Source organism: Cucumis melo, chromosome 10, assembly GCF_025177605.1.
Source record: "Cucumis melo cultivar AY chromosome 10, USDA_Cmelo_AY_1.0, whole genome shotgun sequence".
In the NCBI taxonomy this organism is placed as follows: Eukaryota; Viridiplantae; Streptophyta; class Magnoliopsida; order Cucurbitales; family Cucurbitaceae; genus Cucumis; species Cucumis melo.
Window position 1 is genome coordinate 8,303,341 of NC_066866.1, and position 17,289 is coordinate 8,320,629.

A 17,289-nucleotide genomic window follows, 5' to 3' on the forward strand; every position below is an offset into this window, starting at 1 on the left:
GTCTAGCTCGATCTTTTTCTCATGAGCTAACCTTAGAATTAGCTCTTTCAACATAAAACATTTCTCTACCAGGTGACTGATGACCCGATGATACTTGCAGTAGTTGGGATCATCCACTTGTCCTGCTTGCTCAGGTCGTTTACATTCCGGTAGTTGGATCAGCTGCTTCTCTAATAGTTGCTCTAGCATGTCAGCGATATCTGAATCAGAAAATGGGTAGACTTTTTCCTGTCTTTCTTTTAAAGTTAGACGTCGTCTCTCGCTTCCATCATCCTTCTTTTCAGCTCTCCCTTCTTTTCTTTTAGAGAACCTCAGTGGGATCGTGTTTACGACCATAGATTCTTTCACAGTGCTCTTCACTACCTTTTCGGCAATCTTTGTCTCCTTCTTATCTTTTCTTATTTCAGGAACAGAAAAATCCTTGGTTCCTCTGCTGGCGATGCTCAATTCCATATCATGAGCGCGAGTTGCTAACTCTTCAAATGTGCATGGCTTTATTCCTTGTAAAATGTAGAGGAGTCTCCAATGCATACCTTGGGTGCACATTTCTACCGCTGACAGTTCGGTGAGTCGATCTTTGCAATCAAGACTTAGAGCTCTCCATTGGTTTATGTAATCGATGACTGCTCTCCCTTCCGCTGTTTGGTATTTGTAAGCTCCATCATGCTTATAGTACGTCTGGTGCTATAGAAATAGTTGAGGAACTCCTTTTCTAATTGTTCCCATCTGTCAATGACTTTTGGCTCCAAATCGGTGTACCACTCGAAGGCATTTTCTTTCAAGCTTCGAACGAATTGCCTGACAAGTTAGTCTCCTCTTAATCCTACATTCTCACATGTTTCGACGAAGTGGGCGATATGTTGATTTGGGTTGCCCTTTCCATCAAATTGCTGGAATTTTGGAGGTTGGTATCCAAGTGGCATTCTCAATTTATTGATTCTCTTGGTGTACAGCTTAGAGTACATGAAAGTAGTTTGTGGCGGTCCTCCGTATTGAGTTCTAATGGAATTCGCGATCATATCCTATAGCTGCTGAACTGAAAGAGAAGAAACGGAGACTGATTGTTGTTGTGGTTGGTTTTCCTGCACCAAATTCTTAGCTTTATCAGTAGCTTTTACAACAGGAGTTTGACTTGACTCAGCAGTTTCACGAGTCCGCATTTGCTCCCTCAAAGCTGTGATTTCATGGTCTCGTTCCTCCACAACTTTCATCAGGAAGTTAATTTTCCTCTCCATCTCTGCCATGGCAGCTTCGACCGTTATATCAGCCATCATGACAGACATCACGTCAGGATGTGCTTCCTTCTTTGATTTTCTAGTGGCAGAATCAGAATTATCATACAAAGGATTTTCCTTGATGACAATCCCAACTTTAGGAGACTCCATCAATTGTTTGAGAATGCTCTGAGCGACGTTAGAACCTTGATTCTGCTCTTGAGTGGTTCCCTTAGAACGACTGTGAGTGATGGGTCTTGTGTAAGCGTCGCTTGCAACAGAAGAGCTAGATGCAGCCTTCTTTGATGCCATTGATTTTCTTGTAGATTTGAATGACGAGAGATAGATGAGAGGTAGAGATGTCCCATTGGACGTGCCAATTTGTTCACACGAGATTTCCGAAGAAATTTGATTCGTGGAGTTGAACTTGTGTTGATGTTGTATTTATGTTGATTCGATGCGATGTGGTTCGATCTCTAGAATTTTATCCTTTGATTCTCTCTCGGCTGGATGCTTATGTTTGATTTGAGGAAGCGAAGCAAGTGATGTTCTTGGAGTTGGAGTCTTCAAAGAAAGCTTGGATCTTCAAAGGAGCTTCAATCTTTGAGGGTGTTCTTGAAGTTGGAGTATTCGAAGAAAGCTTGGATCTTTAAAGGAGATTCAATCTTTAAGGGTGGTCGACTTCAGGAGTTGAGGAGACTCATATTTCTTGGAAGAATTCTCTCTAGACCTTCTGGAGTCAAAAATTTCCAACCCCTGCAAATGAAGAGAACTCCTCTATTTATAGAGTTGCTTGGTGGGCTTTTATGGACTTGGGTTGGTCTGGTCCATGGACCATACCCATGGACTAAATCACATGAATTTGGGTCATTTTTTATTTTGGGTTAAATTAAGCTTATTTTTGGGCTTAATTGAATTTTAACCCAGCTAAATAATATTTAATTGAACCAAAATAATTAATTTGACCCAATTTCCATAATAAAGACACGTGACATCATTAGAATTGTCCAATTTGTCTTTAAATTTAATTTGGGACACATGCCAATTTTTAGTTAATCCCAAATATAATTATTTTAGTAAATGATGTGGCAATTTGTGATTGGTTCCAAAATTTCTTATTCAACACAAACCAAAATCTTTTATCCATTTCAAACCTTCTTCCATATCTTAAATGTTCTTTCTTTTTTAGGCGTTTAAGGCCAAAGTGAGTTATTAATATTGTACGGGACTATTGTCGTCGGTGATTTATAATAAACTTGTTATTAGAAGAGTACAAATTATTATAGTTTAAATTATAATAATTTGTAAAATAAATATTGGTTATTTTGGATCATGTATGTTTACTTTTTGTTATACATTTATTTAGGTACAATAAAATATTACTTTTGGAAAACATAGTTCAAATTTTACATTCTATCAATTTATACAAACCAGTTAATTACTGCGTGCATGTTATAAAATTTTATAATACAACATTTTTAAAAATTTACATGTGAATTTATTAAATATTGTTAATTATATGGTGTTTATTTAATACATTTAATATTATCTATACATGATATTTAGATTTTACTAGATTTTGAAATAAAATTTTGTAAACATTTGTCACCTTGACTAATTTGAAAAATATGGTTTTTTTTATGTATCATAATATGCTAACTCCAAATTCAAATAAAATATATTTTAATTTTAAATTTAATTATAAAAAAATTATAATTTTTTTATGAGATTATATTTGAGGAATAAAAAAATCTTAAAGTATATATATATATATATAAATAAAAGTTGGTCAACGAACTTTTAAACCTCTTAAAACAAACACCTTTTAGGGTTGAAAAATAGAAAAGACATGTGGGTTATTTTAAGTTTTAATCCTAACTCCAAGCAAACTAAATATTGTCTCAAATAAGAAATGAACTATTATAGTCAAATCCACTCCACTCGATCTTCAATCCCAAACATGCTCTTAATGTTACAAAACCAAATTACAAATACCAGATAATTTTTCATCATACCTTCATGGCGTGTACGTAATCTTCAAAGGTAGAGGAATCACAAACACCAAACAATGTTTTTCCACAATGCACTAAAATCCAATTTTTCAGAACATTAAAAATATCGAATAATTTTGAAAATGCACGCTTGAATGTTATATGTAGAGATGCTTATATTTTACAAAAATAATGACAGATTTATTAAAAAAAGTTCATAAATAATTTATTTAAATATCTTTGAAAAAGTAAAAAAAGAATCTTAAATTCCGAAGACTTTTCAAAAATATAAAAAAATGACAAAATATTTACAATTTATAGAATAATTTCAAAAACGGAAAAAACCCAAAAACTCACGATGTAAAATATCAAAAATACCCCGTCAACCACGCCGTCAATAACGTGCGCGTAATAGATTTGCAATTTATACACGATTGTTTAGATATGGTTCAGTATATACGCGATCGTTTAGATATGACTATAATTTATACACGATCGTTTAGATATGGCTACAAGACGATCGTTTAGGTATGGTTCAATATATACACGATCGTTTGGTATGATTCAACATATACGCGATCATTTAGATATGGCTATAATTTATACGCGATCGTTTAGATATAACTATAATTTATACGCAATCATTAAGATATGGCTACAAGGCGATAATTTATATATGGTTATAATTTATACGCGATCGTTTAGATATGGCTATAACGCGATCATTTAGATATGAGTACAATTTATACGCGATCGTTTAAATATGACTACAACTTATCTTTTCAATTCCATCATTTAATTTTGTTACACGATCGTTTAGATATGACTACAACTTATTTTTTCAATTCCATCATTTAATTTTGTTACACGATCGTTTATGATTTTTTTTTTTTAATTTGGTACACGATTTTTTTTAATTCTTTTGGTACACAATCGTTTAAGTTTATTTACACGATCGTTTACTTTTTTACACGATCGTTTACTCCAATCTAAATGATTTTTTTTCAAGATTTTTTATATACGATCTTTTATTTTTTTTACACGATTGTTTACTTTTTTAAACGATCGTTTACATTTTGCTACTTCAATCTAAATGATTTTCTTTTCGAGATTCTTTATACATAATCTTTTATTTTTTTACACGATCGTTACATTTGGCCACTCCAATCTAAATGATTTTTTTTTCAAAATTTTCTATACACAATCTTTTACTTTTTTTATACGTTCGTTACATTTGACATTTATTTTTAAGATTCTTTATACACGATCTTTTAGATTTTGCTATTTTGTTGTACACAGTCTTATACACAATCGTTTAGATTTGGTTATCAAATGTAAATGCGAAAAAAAAAAAAAGAAAAGAAGAAAAATGATGGAAAAAAATCGCAGCAAAAAAAAGAGAAAAAGTAGAAAGACGATGGAAAGATTAAACAGCGTAAATAAAGAATTGAAAAATAAGAAAAATGATAGAAAGAAATCGCAGGTGAAAACGAAATAAAGAATAGAAAGATAAAAGGACAAACCTGAAATATTTAAAAGATGACTCACCTTATGGATTTGTTACATAGACCGTAAATAGTTTACAGTTTTATTACATTTACGTAAATTTTCCTAAATTATATATGAAAATATTTTCATATTTTTTGATTGCGAAATAAAGGAATGCTAAAAAGTCATACTACGGAAGAATCAATAATATTTTAATAATTATTGATTGTCACGATTAAAGAAGAGTTAACAATGAATATGTCATCATTTAATTTACATCCTAGTCATGCACGACATTGTTAGTTGTAACCGATTTCAAACTTTTAAATAAACATCTCTGTTTTGGTGTAGTGTTAGGAAGTTTGGTTTTCAAAAGAATATTTTTAGAGTTAAATGCAGCTATTTAGGAAGCATTTTTTTATTTTTGTGTTTGGAACAATTAGATATCTGGTTGTATAATAAAACTATTTAGGAAGCATATACGGATGTAAATTAAGTTTTGCTTTAAGAAGACTATATATAACATATCTTTGAAAGCTTACTCCAATAGACATATTGTTTTCTTATAATGGTGAGTCTACGATGTATTGATTAACATTTCTTTATAATGCATTAGGTATTTTGAAGTACTTATGGAAATACCCTTAAAAATGGACCAATACTTAAATAATTTAAAGGATAAAAAGATGACTAAAATAAGTATAACTTCTCAAAATAATCTTTTATTTCAAAAGTGCAAAGACTTGAAATAATTGAACCTCACAAACATTATTATGTATAAGATGGAAGAGTTTAATGAGGAGAGAGAATATTTTATTTTATTTATGAAAATAGAAAAAAAAAATTGATTTGATGGTATTTAAGTGGAGAGAGAAAGATAATTATGGAGAAAGAAAAAGAAAAATAAAATAATAATAATCATATTGTTATTATTATTTATTTAAAGGACCTCAGGATATGCACCAATTATTACCACTATTCATCTTCTCCTTCCTTGAAACCCTAGTCAGTCGCCATCGTGTTCACCCTCTGCCCATCTCCAATTGTTTCAAGCCAGTCGTCCGTTGCTCGTCGTCTTTGTTCCTCTCTGCCTTCTTTCATCATTTCAAGTCAACTGTTTCCATTCATCGTGTAGTCTCGGTTCGTTTGTGCTTTTCTTTACGTCACGTTGCGTCAACCTCACCATCATTGCACGCCGTCGGTAGCGCTCTTCGTCCATCACCGACAACGTCTTCATCAGCTCTCATTTTGTTACCATCGCGAGCCTCAAGCTTCCGAGCGTAAGTCCAAGCCAGTCCTCCTTCACGAAGCCTAGTCGCGAGCCTATCCCTTCGCGAGCCACGTACAAGCCATCCATCCATTCCCACTCAAGTCAATCTCTTATACTCGAGTCACGCACCATCATTCGAACCGCACGCATAGCAAGTCGAGCCACCTCCTGTGCTTGAGCCGTGTACCCTTCACTCTCTTCCAGTCGAGCCATCTTCCTCCAAGTCAAGTCGTTCCAGCTGTTGCTGTCCTTTTGAACTATTTTGGTAGTTTTGTGAGTTTTATAGGACTTTGGCATGCCCATCAAATATTAGTTTTGAACCTAAATAATTTTAATTTTGGTTTTAAGTTGGATTATTTTACATGAAGGTTTATCTAGAGCTTATTGGAGGATTTGTGCCATAGAATTCTCCCAATCAAGGTTGAATTGGAACTCAACATCAACTTTGGGTAAGTTGAATTAATTGGATTTTTAGGTCTTTAAATAATTGTTAAATTATTGAACTTAGTTATTTTTTTCCCTTACTGTTTAGGATTTGACTGTTTGGAAAACTCTGACTATTGTTGTTAGAAATAAATTTTATTAAGTTAATCTCGAGGTAAGAGATTCTCCTTTTAGACCTTCGAATTGAAGTGAAAAGCATGCATGTGATTTCTCCATTATGCATTGATGTTGCTAAGATGCATAATGTATTGATGAAGATGTTGATGACTGATAGTTATGACTGATATTATGTTGATATATAATGACCTACTTTGAGGATGATGACTGATTTAGGTTAATAATGATGCATGAAATATTAATCACATGATTAAGAGCGTTATAATTAATATTAATGCCATGTATATGATGTTATGATGTGTTGAATGCTATGGATTGGGTGTTCTGTTAACTTTTTTTATTAGGGTCATACCCATATGGGTGTTCCTCAAGATTACCACCTTTTTATGAGTGCATGGTTCGACAAGATCACTAGTCTGTCATGATATGTTGTATATATGAGTGGTCCGACGGGATCACTTAAAGTCCGATTGTTTTAAGTGTTCCTCCGGGTTCACTGAAGACCAGTTCTAGGTGTTCCTTCTAGTTCGATAGACCAATTTTGTCCTAGATGTTCCTTTAGGTTCATCGAAGACCAGATGTGTTTCTACGTGATCGTTAGATTACATGTGCTCGAGAGCACACTAGTTTAGGGGTACTTCTTTATAAAACTCTAATGGAAAGTTAATAGTGTTGGGTTTTATGTCCTAAAACTCGTAGATAGTAAATATAATCCATTGACCGTTATTAATAAAGTGTTTTATTATTATTATTTCAATAAGTGTTATTTATTATATTATTAATTTTGTCTTAATAACCTGAATCCAATAAACTAACATCCTAAGCTGTTTGATGAGTCTTGAATAGTATGTAGAGACATACGGGGATCAATGTTCAAGATCAGCATAAGGGTCTATAGTATAGGGTTAAGATTGGGTACCTTATCTTGTTAACACTATGGATACGACTCACTTTGTATTTGATACAAACACATTGATCCAATGCGTTCATGTATGCGACATGCGAGTGAGGCACTACAAAAAATAACATATACGATAGCTAACGAAAAAGGCTATAATAGACTTTTTATAGCCTTTTTCGGAAGTCCTGACAGCCCATGTTATTAAAAGTCTGGGACTTTTTATAGCGTTTTTCTGAAGCTATAATGAGTGCTATTGTAGAGTATGAAGATATAGCTTATACACGTTGCTTGAAAATATTTGATAGCGTTTTTCATTATAGCTATAATAAATTTATATAGCTTAAATAATGTGCTATCTTTAATATACAATAACCTTTTTTCAACGCTATAACATAGTATTTACAGCTATAACATTATGCTATAATAATGCTATTCAATCAGTTCCAATTATTATAATAATTATAATAACCTTTTGATAGCATTTCGTTTTTGGCTATATAAATCATTATATATCTGTAACTTATGGCTATAAAAGAGGTAACTTTGTTTTCAAAAATAATTTCTGATTTAATTAACTGTAACGACCCAACTCTTTATACTAAGCTGAGGTCGTTACTAAAAGGGAACGATGACAAGAGACACTTTTTGAAACGAGGGAAGAATAAATTTTCATTAAAAACGGAATATTAAAACACTGAAACATAAACGCGGAAGCAAAACTGAGTCCCCATATGGCATGTCACGGATCCTTCTCTGTCGCTCGCCAGCTTTCCTCTACCTTTACCTTCGCCTGAAATGTTAAACATAGAAAGAGTGAGTATAAACATATACTCAGTAAGGGACCTACTACTAGTCCCGCTAGGTGTCTGTTAACTTCCCATTAGAGTCCTGAAAATGGTACCCAATCTCTGGCACGTTCCCGAACACGTGCAACATGCGCTCCCGTAGGAACGAAAATCTGGTCTTCGGTGTCCCGAGGGAGCACCTAGGACATGCTGGTCTGTAGTGAACCCGGGGGTAACACTAAGACAATCGGGATGCGAGGACCCCGTCGAATCACTCGAATCATATCTATATACATGCTAGACTGGCGTCCCGTCGGACTACACAGTCCTAAATAGGTGGTGATCCCGAAGGACACCCATGCAGGTACGACTCTAATAGACAAAGTTAACAGAACACCCTATCCATAGCATGTAGCATAACATAACATCATAATATGGCATGAGTATTAATCTTAACGTCCTTAATCATGTGATTAATATATCATGCATTAACAATCATCAACAGTCATCAACAACATACTACCGGTCATTAACATAACATCAGTCATCATCATCAATCATCAACATAATAATCTCAGTCATCATCATCAACATCAACTAGCATCATAATCTCAGTATAATCATTATCCTCAAATTATGCATCTTAGCTACCATCAATGCATAATCATAATTACATGCGGTCTCTTGAATTCAGTTCGAAGGTCTAGTAGGAGAATCTCTTACCTGGAGATTTTAGCCAAACAAAGGTACTCCCTAGTTGACAGTAAAATTCTCCAATTAACTTGATCCTAATCATAAAAGGAACACTTAGTATCTTAATTAATGAAATTAGCAATTGGCTAACATCCAAAAATCCTCCGAAATTAATTAACTTTCTAAAAATTGGGGTTGAAACCAATTCAACCTTGATTGGGAAAAATCCAAGATTTAGATCTTAAAAGGTTTAGCCAATTGAACCTTTTACAGAAAACCCAAATAGATCCAAAATTAAATTAATAAAATATTAATTTAATTTTATTGGCTTACCAAGGTTACTCAGATGGAGGTTGGAAAATCCTCTTATCCTTGATGAAAAATTCATCACTTTAAATCCTCAAGCTTCCAAAGAGACCAATCTTAACTTCAACTGAGGCGGCGACAGCAGAGGGTTATCTTAGAGAAGAAGATAAAGAACCTTTTTCTTTTTCCTTTATTTACATCTTAAGCATTCCAATGCTATTTATAGACCCAAATAATAACAATAATTATTATTATTATTATTTCCTTTTCCTTTTCCTTTTCCTTTTAGGATATATATATATATATATATATATATATATATATATATATAATACCCAAAAAAAAAATATACATATATCTTTATTCCCATTATCTTTCCTAAATAAATGCCTTAATCTTAGGCATTTATAACCATTATTAATAATAATAATACTTCTTTATTATTATTATTTTTCTCTCACCAAAATCTACAATAAATATATATTTATTTAAACCATTATTCTCTCTTATAAATATATATCTTTTTCGTCCAATCAAATCAACCATCTCTCTCCTTATGGATTATATTCTTTTCCAAACAAATATAATTATATTCCAACATATAATTAACTTCACTTTTCCAAATTATTAATTAAATATATATATCCATATATATATACTCAATTAATTACAATTCCACCAAAACTAACTTTTCCCTCCAAAGTCTCAAATTAACTTAAGTCCTCAATTAATTTAATCAATCAAATCTTTTCCAATAAATCACTTATAACTTCCAACATGAATTATCTTAACTCAACCATAACAACTTCACTCCATAAACAATATTTATCTTTCTACATAATAATTAATTATCTCCGACAATAATTAATTATTGTTTATCTTTCTCCAAAGTAATTAATTATCCTTTTACAAATAATTATATTTTCCCAAAATATAATTATTTTACTTTTTCTTCTTTAATAAATATCCTTTCCCCAAAATACAACTCTCTTTTCCTTAAATAATTATATTTCAACAAATATAATTATCTTTTCCTTTAACATAATAATTATATATATATATTTCCACATATACATATAATTATTGAATCTCCAACAAACTTTCCACCCGACAATTTAATTAAATAACATCCATAATTATTTAATTAAATTCAACTTCAACAACACTAAAAATCCACAACTTTACTTAATTCTCTTAACTTACCATCTAATCAAAATCTCAACAAACAACACATGCTAAAACCTCTAATTAATTAAATATTCATCAAAGAAATATTTAATTAATTTCAATTCCCACATAATCAAATAATTCTCATTAATTGGATTCAAAATAAGCCCAATAAATTATCTAAATTTTTGGGGCGTTACAATCTTCCCTCCTTTAACAACTTTCGTCCTCGAAAGTTCTGATCTTTGAACAACTTGGGATACTTGGCTCTCACGTCTTAATTAATAACAAATTATACCAAACTCCATAATCTTTAATTAAAAATACACACCAATGTATATATATTCAATTAATCCAACACAAAACAACCGAATACATTCCTTAACTTCCAATTCCACTTAATGTAATACCCATAATAAGTTCCTTAAATTTATGGGGTGTTACATTAGCTTTTTATAAATTTTAGTTAAAATACTCAACTTTAGCACACATAACTACTTTGTAGCACAATAAATAATAATAACTTCCATTCATAATCTATTAAAATTACAAAATAGAGTATTTAATAATTTACTCAAATAAAGTTGTGGTCTAAATGATACAAAGGTAGATAAAGTATTTAGTGAATGTAGCACAACACAAAATAACCCTCAAAATACAAACAAAATTCACCAAGTGTCCAAGATTATATTATCATATAAGGTATGAGCTACTGTCATCGTAGGATCTTTTTTCCTCTGGTAAGACAGATCTCATTCACCTGCATAAATTTATAAAACATATATCAATATGTGATTTTTTAGACACCAATAATAGTGGATATTAATTCAAAAAAAATATAGAAAATCTTTAACAAATGTAGATAAAAAAAAGATAAAAAAGATAGCATACCGATGGTCACTTTAGTTGTTGAAATTGTCGTCTCGACCTGAATTTGTTAAAGATTTGTCATGTCCATCACCCCTCAATTTTTCTTTCAATTATGAGAAAAAGAAAAAATGTTCATTATAAAAAATAAATGAGGTCATTTAGAGTATTTAAAAGGTTCATGTGAGAGTCAAATCATAGATAACAAATTCCATGTGAGAGTCAAAACCGCTTATGTCCAACGTTGTTTCCAACGCGCTCTGCATGACATCGGGAATAAGGTGTATTTTTAATTTTATTTGGCCTATTCCCGACGTCAATTGGCCGACGCGTGCTTCAGGCTTTGAGAAAAAGGGTCAACACCTCTCCTGACGCAGTGTACGTAGCATCGGAAATACACTTATTCTCGACATTCTTATTGCCAACGTCTTTTTTGGCGTAGGGAAACTCCTGTTTTCTTGTAGTGATGAAAACTAAAATCTTGGGCATCTTCAAAGACTTTCAATCAAATGTCATTATCAACAATGTGGTTCATGAGACTTATATTGCTCCAACAGCTAAAAAGGATAAATATGATTCTGCTTCTGATTATCGACCAATAAGTCCACTATTTCCCTCTATAAGCTGATTGCTAAAGTTATTGCTGACAGATTGAAGCCTAACTTTACCTAAGACTGTTTAAAAATACCGTATGACTTTTGTTAAGGGGAGACAAATTTTGGATGTTATTCTTATTGCTAATGAGGCTTTTGATTACTGGAAAGTAAAAAAGGTCAAGGGCTTTGTTATAAAACTCAATATAGAAAAAGCTTTTGATAAGATTAGCTGGGCTTTCATCGACTTTATGCTTCAAATTTTTATTTTTTTTTTTTTTGGAGAAATGGAGGAGATGGATAAGAGCCTACATATCGAGTGTTCACTATTCAATCTTGATAAATGGAAAGCCTCGGGGGCAGATTAAACCAAATAGGGGTATTCGTCAAGGAGATCCTATCTCCCCTTTCATTTTTGTCCTGGCCATGGACTATCTCTGCAGGCTTATTCTTGATCTAGAACAGAAAGGAGAAACCAAAGGTGCATCTACTGAAAACAGTTTCAACATGCTACATATATTATTTGTTGACGATAGTCTAATTTTTATTGAAGACAATGATGAATATCTCACAAATCTAAGCTACATCTTGCACACTTTTGAATTTGCTTCGGGGCTCAATTTCAACTTAAATAAGTCCACTATAACTTCCATAAATGTTGATCCTAATTCGACTAATCATGTTGCTTCTGAATAGGGTATCAAAAAATATTACTTGTTGATTTCTTATCTTAGTGTCCTCTTGGGTGGAAAACCTTCTTCAATTGGCTTCTAGGACAATATCTATGAAAAAGTCCAAACAAAGTTGTGTAGGTAGAAATACTCTTATCTCTCCAAAGGTGGTAAAATAACCCTTATTAACTCTACTCTTGAAAGTCGCCCCACATCTCATATGTCAATGTTCAAAGCTCCCTTGGGTGTTTGCAAAATTCTAGAGAAATATTGGGGGATTTCTTGTGGAAAAATTCTTTTGAGGAGAAAAATATTCATCTTCTTAGATGGGCTATGATTACACTTCCCAGAGATAAGGGTGGTTTGGGCATAAATAATCTCAAGAACACAAATTTTGTCTCGCTCTGCTTTGGAGGTACTTCACCGAAAAACAATCTTTATGGAGAACATTTATTGCTATCAAATATAATAAGAGGTTCCATGGTGAAATACCTATTAAAAGCAATTATAGCAGCTGTTCTAATGTCCCTTGGAAATCTATTATTAAAGGTGCTGAGTGGTTCTTAACTAACCTATCCTGAAAGATAAATAATGGGGAATCTGTTTCATTTTGGAATGAGCTTGAGAATGATAAATCTCCCCTTTCTGTTTTTTTCCCATGACTTTATGCTATTTCTAATCTTAAGCAAAGCAGTGTAAATGACGAGTGGAATCAGACTCAAGCAGATTGGGACTTTAAACCCAGAAGGCCCCTCTGTAGCTTTGAAGAAAACATGTGGAGTGCGATTAAGCTAGAGCTCCCTACTCCTAACCAAAACCACAACAATGATTTTCCTATTTGGAAACTTAATTGAAATGGTCAGTTCAATATTGCATCCATTAAAAGGGAGGTTATTTAGGTTGATACAAGTAATTTTTCAAGCACCAATTTTGTCATCTTCAAGAACCTTTGGAAGTCCAACATTCCAAAAAAATGTAAGTTCCTTTTGTGGTCGTTGTTGCATAAATGTATTAACACTGCTGATAATCTACAAAAAAAAAAAAAAAAAAAAAACGCTTCCTTGCTAGAACCTCAACCCAAGTTGGTGCTCTATGTGCAAAAATCATTCGGATGACTTTGATAATCTTTTCATTTCTTGCCCGTTTTCTAATGATCTTTGGAAAAAGGTTTATGATATTTTAAAGGGAATATCAATTGCTACAAATGTTGTTTCTCTGTGCAAAGATATTTGTAGTCATAAGACAGACAACAGGAAGACCATTATTTTTAATACCGTGGCTGTTACTTTAGGGATCATTTGGTTGGAACGAAACAACAGGATCTTGAAAGGGTTGGGGCGCAACACTATTGTCATTTTGGATGACATTCAAATTCTTATGGATTTTTGGACAAGCAGATCGAAGCACTTTTCAAACTATAGTCCTAGTTCCATTGCTTTAAACATTAATACTTTTGTATAACTTTCTTTGGGTCTTATCTCTAGCCCTTTTCTCCTGCATCCTGTATTTCGTTTTCATATATTAATAAAACGGGGGTGATGAGGGTGCTAAGGGGGTGTCCACCTAGTGGACATGCTCGGATGCACACAACTGACCCATCGGATCTTTTTTCAAAAAATTATAACTATCACATTGTTGATGATCCACATGAATTTGTGTACATTTTTTTGCCATTTTTTTTATATATTGTTGTTTCCAGAAGGCCCCATTAAAAAAGGAAGCATTTTGAAAAGAAATTGGACCCAAAAGACTAAAACTTGTTACAGTGGTTAGGTAATTAGGGGAAAGTGTGTTGTTGAAGGCATTATAAGGTGAGGGTTCATATATATGGTGGAAAGATGGAAACCCTAATATTCTTCAACAGTCAGTTGCGTTCACACACACATCTCCAACTTCTCTGGTTCAGAGACCAAATTGAAAAATTTTGAAATTTGTTGGCTAAAAATAAATGAAGTTGTGAGGTAGGAGAGGGTGTCATAATTACATGGGATTGATTGAATTGAGTTTGTCCTTCTTGAGACCCCCCAGGCCTCCTCCACTTTTTCGTCATTGTCATTGTTTAACATAATAAAAATTCATGTGCTACGCTCTCCATATTTTAATCTGCTTTTGTGTTTGTACCCTTTTGCATAATAAAGAGTTTATGATCATTTTGTTTAAGTAAAGTTTCAAATTACCCATTTCATTTTTTTAATATATACTTCGAATCTATTATACCTAGAGCTCTAAATGACCAATCACGAAGTCCTGAGATTCTATTATTCCATTTTCATTTTGAGCCTATTTATTTAAGGTTTAAGAGATGATATATGTATATATATCATCATATATATAGAGAGAGATAAATAATCATCATATATCTATGTATTTTGTATGTTGCTTTTCATGATAATCAAATATTTTCTCTTCCAACTCAGTGGTCTGGGCATTAGCATACAAATTTTGCTCCACTTTGTAAATAGTTGTCGAGATTCAATGTGGAAAAAGATCCTTTATATATGGAAGCAGGTGATTGTGGGAAAATATGATACAAGCATCCTTGGGGGAATTTCAGCAAATTCAGGTAGCAGCAAGGCTTCGTGGCATTCCATTATCAAAGGAATTGAATGGTTCCTCTATAACATTAGCTGAAAAATTAGGAATGGCGAAAGAATTACTGCATGATCTTTGGCATGAAAACAGCCCTCTCTCTCTTCACAGTCCTAGACTATACGCACTTACAAAAGAGAAAAATTGTTCCATTAAAGACATTTGGAATAATAATATCCTTCATTGGAATCTTCAACCAAGAAGACCTCTTCGAAGCTAGGAAATCAGATAATGGAATGAACTAAAATCCTCCATTACGACCTCTGTCCCAGGTAGTGCTTGTGATTATCCGTTGTGGAAACTTAACACAAATGGAAACTTCACTGTTGCTTCTGTGAAAAAGGCTCTTCTAACCGTTGATCATTATGGGGTAAATCCTTCCGATCATACCATGTTCCAAAATCTGTGGAAGTCCAGTATTCCTAAAAAGTGCAAATTTTTTATCTATCTTATTCATGAAAGAATCAATACGATTGACAAGCTTCAGAAAAAGCTTCCAAACATGAGTTTCAATTTGAATTGGTATGTTATGTGCAGAAGAAATGAGGAAAACAGAGATCACCTCTTCATGGATTGCCCTTATGCAACATCATTGTAGGAAAAGATCTATGTGTTGTTCAATTGGAACCTTGCTTATCAATCTATTTCGACTTTATGCGGCATGTGTGTAGAGTAAAACAAAAAGATAAAAAAGAAATCATCATCTTCAACACTATGGCAAACACTCTTTAGTGTGTATCTGGTTTGAAAGAAACAACAGAACATTTAACGACAAAGAAAAAGCTCTATCTGATCCTTGGAAAGACATCAAAGCTGTCACTGGTCTTTGGTCTAGTAGATCCAAATACTTCTCAGATTACTCGGCGAGCTCTATTGCTTTTAAATCTCAACGCTTTCAATATAATTAATCTCTATACTTTGTTAGGCTTTTGGACTTTTCTCTAGTCCTTCTTTGTTTGTTCCTTGCTTATTGTACTTATACCATTATTTTAATGAAGCGGGAATGACGATGGTGATATGGGGTGTCCACCAAGTGGAGATATCCTGGTGCACCTATCGACTCAACCGTATCTTTTATTAAAAAAAGAAAAGACAACATATACCAAAACCAAACCCTTTTGTGGAATCAGATGCAGCCTTGTGAGATGATTGAATTATTGTATTAATATTGCTATCAAATCTCGTATATTTTCCTTCTTAATACTTCTTCTCTCTATCCTTTTCTTTTAGCGAATTTTGGCATGATTTATAATTCAAGAATAGGGATGGGTGAACAAGTTTATCAAACATCAATCATGCATATTATTGCATGGCCTTTATTAGGAAATTGTCTGGCTATATGCATGATACCTCATAATTTGGATGATAGGTAGTAGCTCTAATGAAGAATAATAACTTGCAAAATTGATTCTCCCTTCTTGAAGAAGACTTCTCATTTAGGGTCTTTTCTATCAATTTCTGTTGAGAGGTAGAAAAATGAATGAATATATTTATGGTGCATGGGTTTTCAAATTTTGGCCTCTCCTTGTTGCCTATATTCATTGTCATCAACTATTCATTCATTAGGACACAAAGCCATTCTCTCTTTATGCACGACTGCATTGATAAAAAATTGTAGATTCCAATAAAAATTTAACTCAACATTTAAATTATATTTAACTCAACATTTGTATATGTAGAGGGCTTAGAGATTTGTGGTAATTAATATCTCTCCTTTCTCATTTGTCCTAAGAAAAAGTCTTTCATGTAGGATTGATAACTCACTAACAACCAACTGGTTATTTGTTGACATAAAACTAGGTTTTCTCCAGAAGAAACTAAATTGTTGAAAATTTAAAAGTATATGAATCTTTTTAACATTTATAAGCTAAACTGTTGTATATATATTCTTTTAAAGTAAGATATACTTCATATAAGAGTCGAAGAAAATAAATCTTGGAACAAACTAGGTCTCAAATTTGTAAAGCTACAAACCAAAGCAAGAGCAATGTAAAGTTGTTGAAATGAATTTTATATCTATTTCATTTTTTATTTTGAGCTTTTGAAATTTCAGTCTCTAAATTCCTCTTCTATCTCTAAATTTATATTGATGCTAATGTTTTAAACAACGAAACCAAATTTAAAAACCAAAAATTAGTTTTTAAAGATCTGTTTTTGTTTTTGAAATTATTAACTAAACTTTTAGTCTCTTTT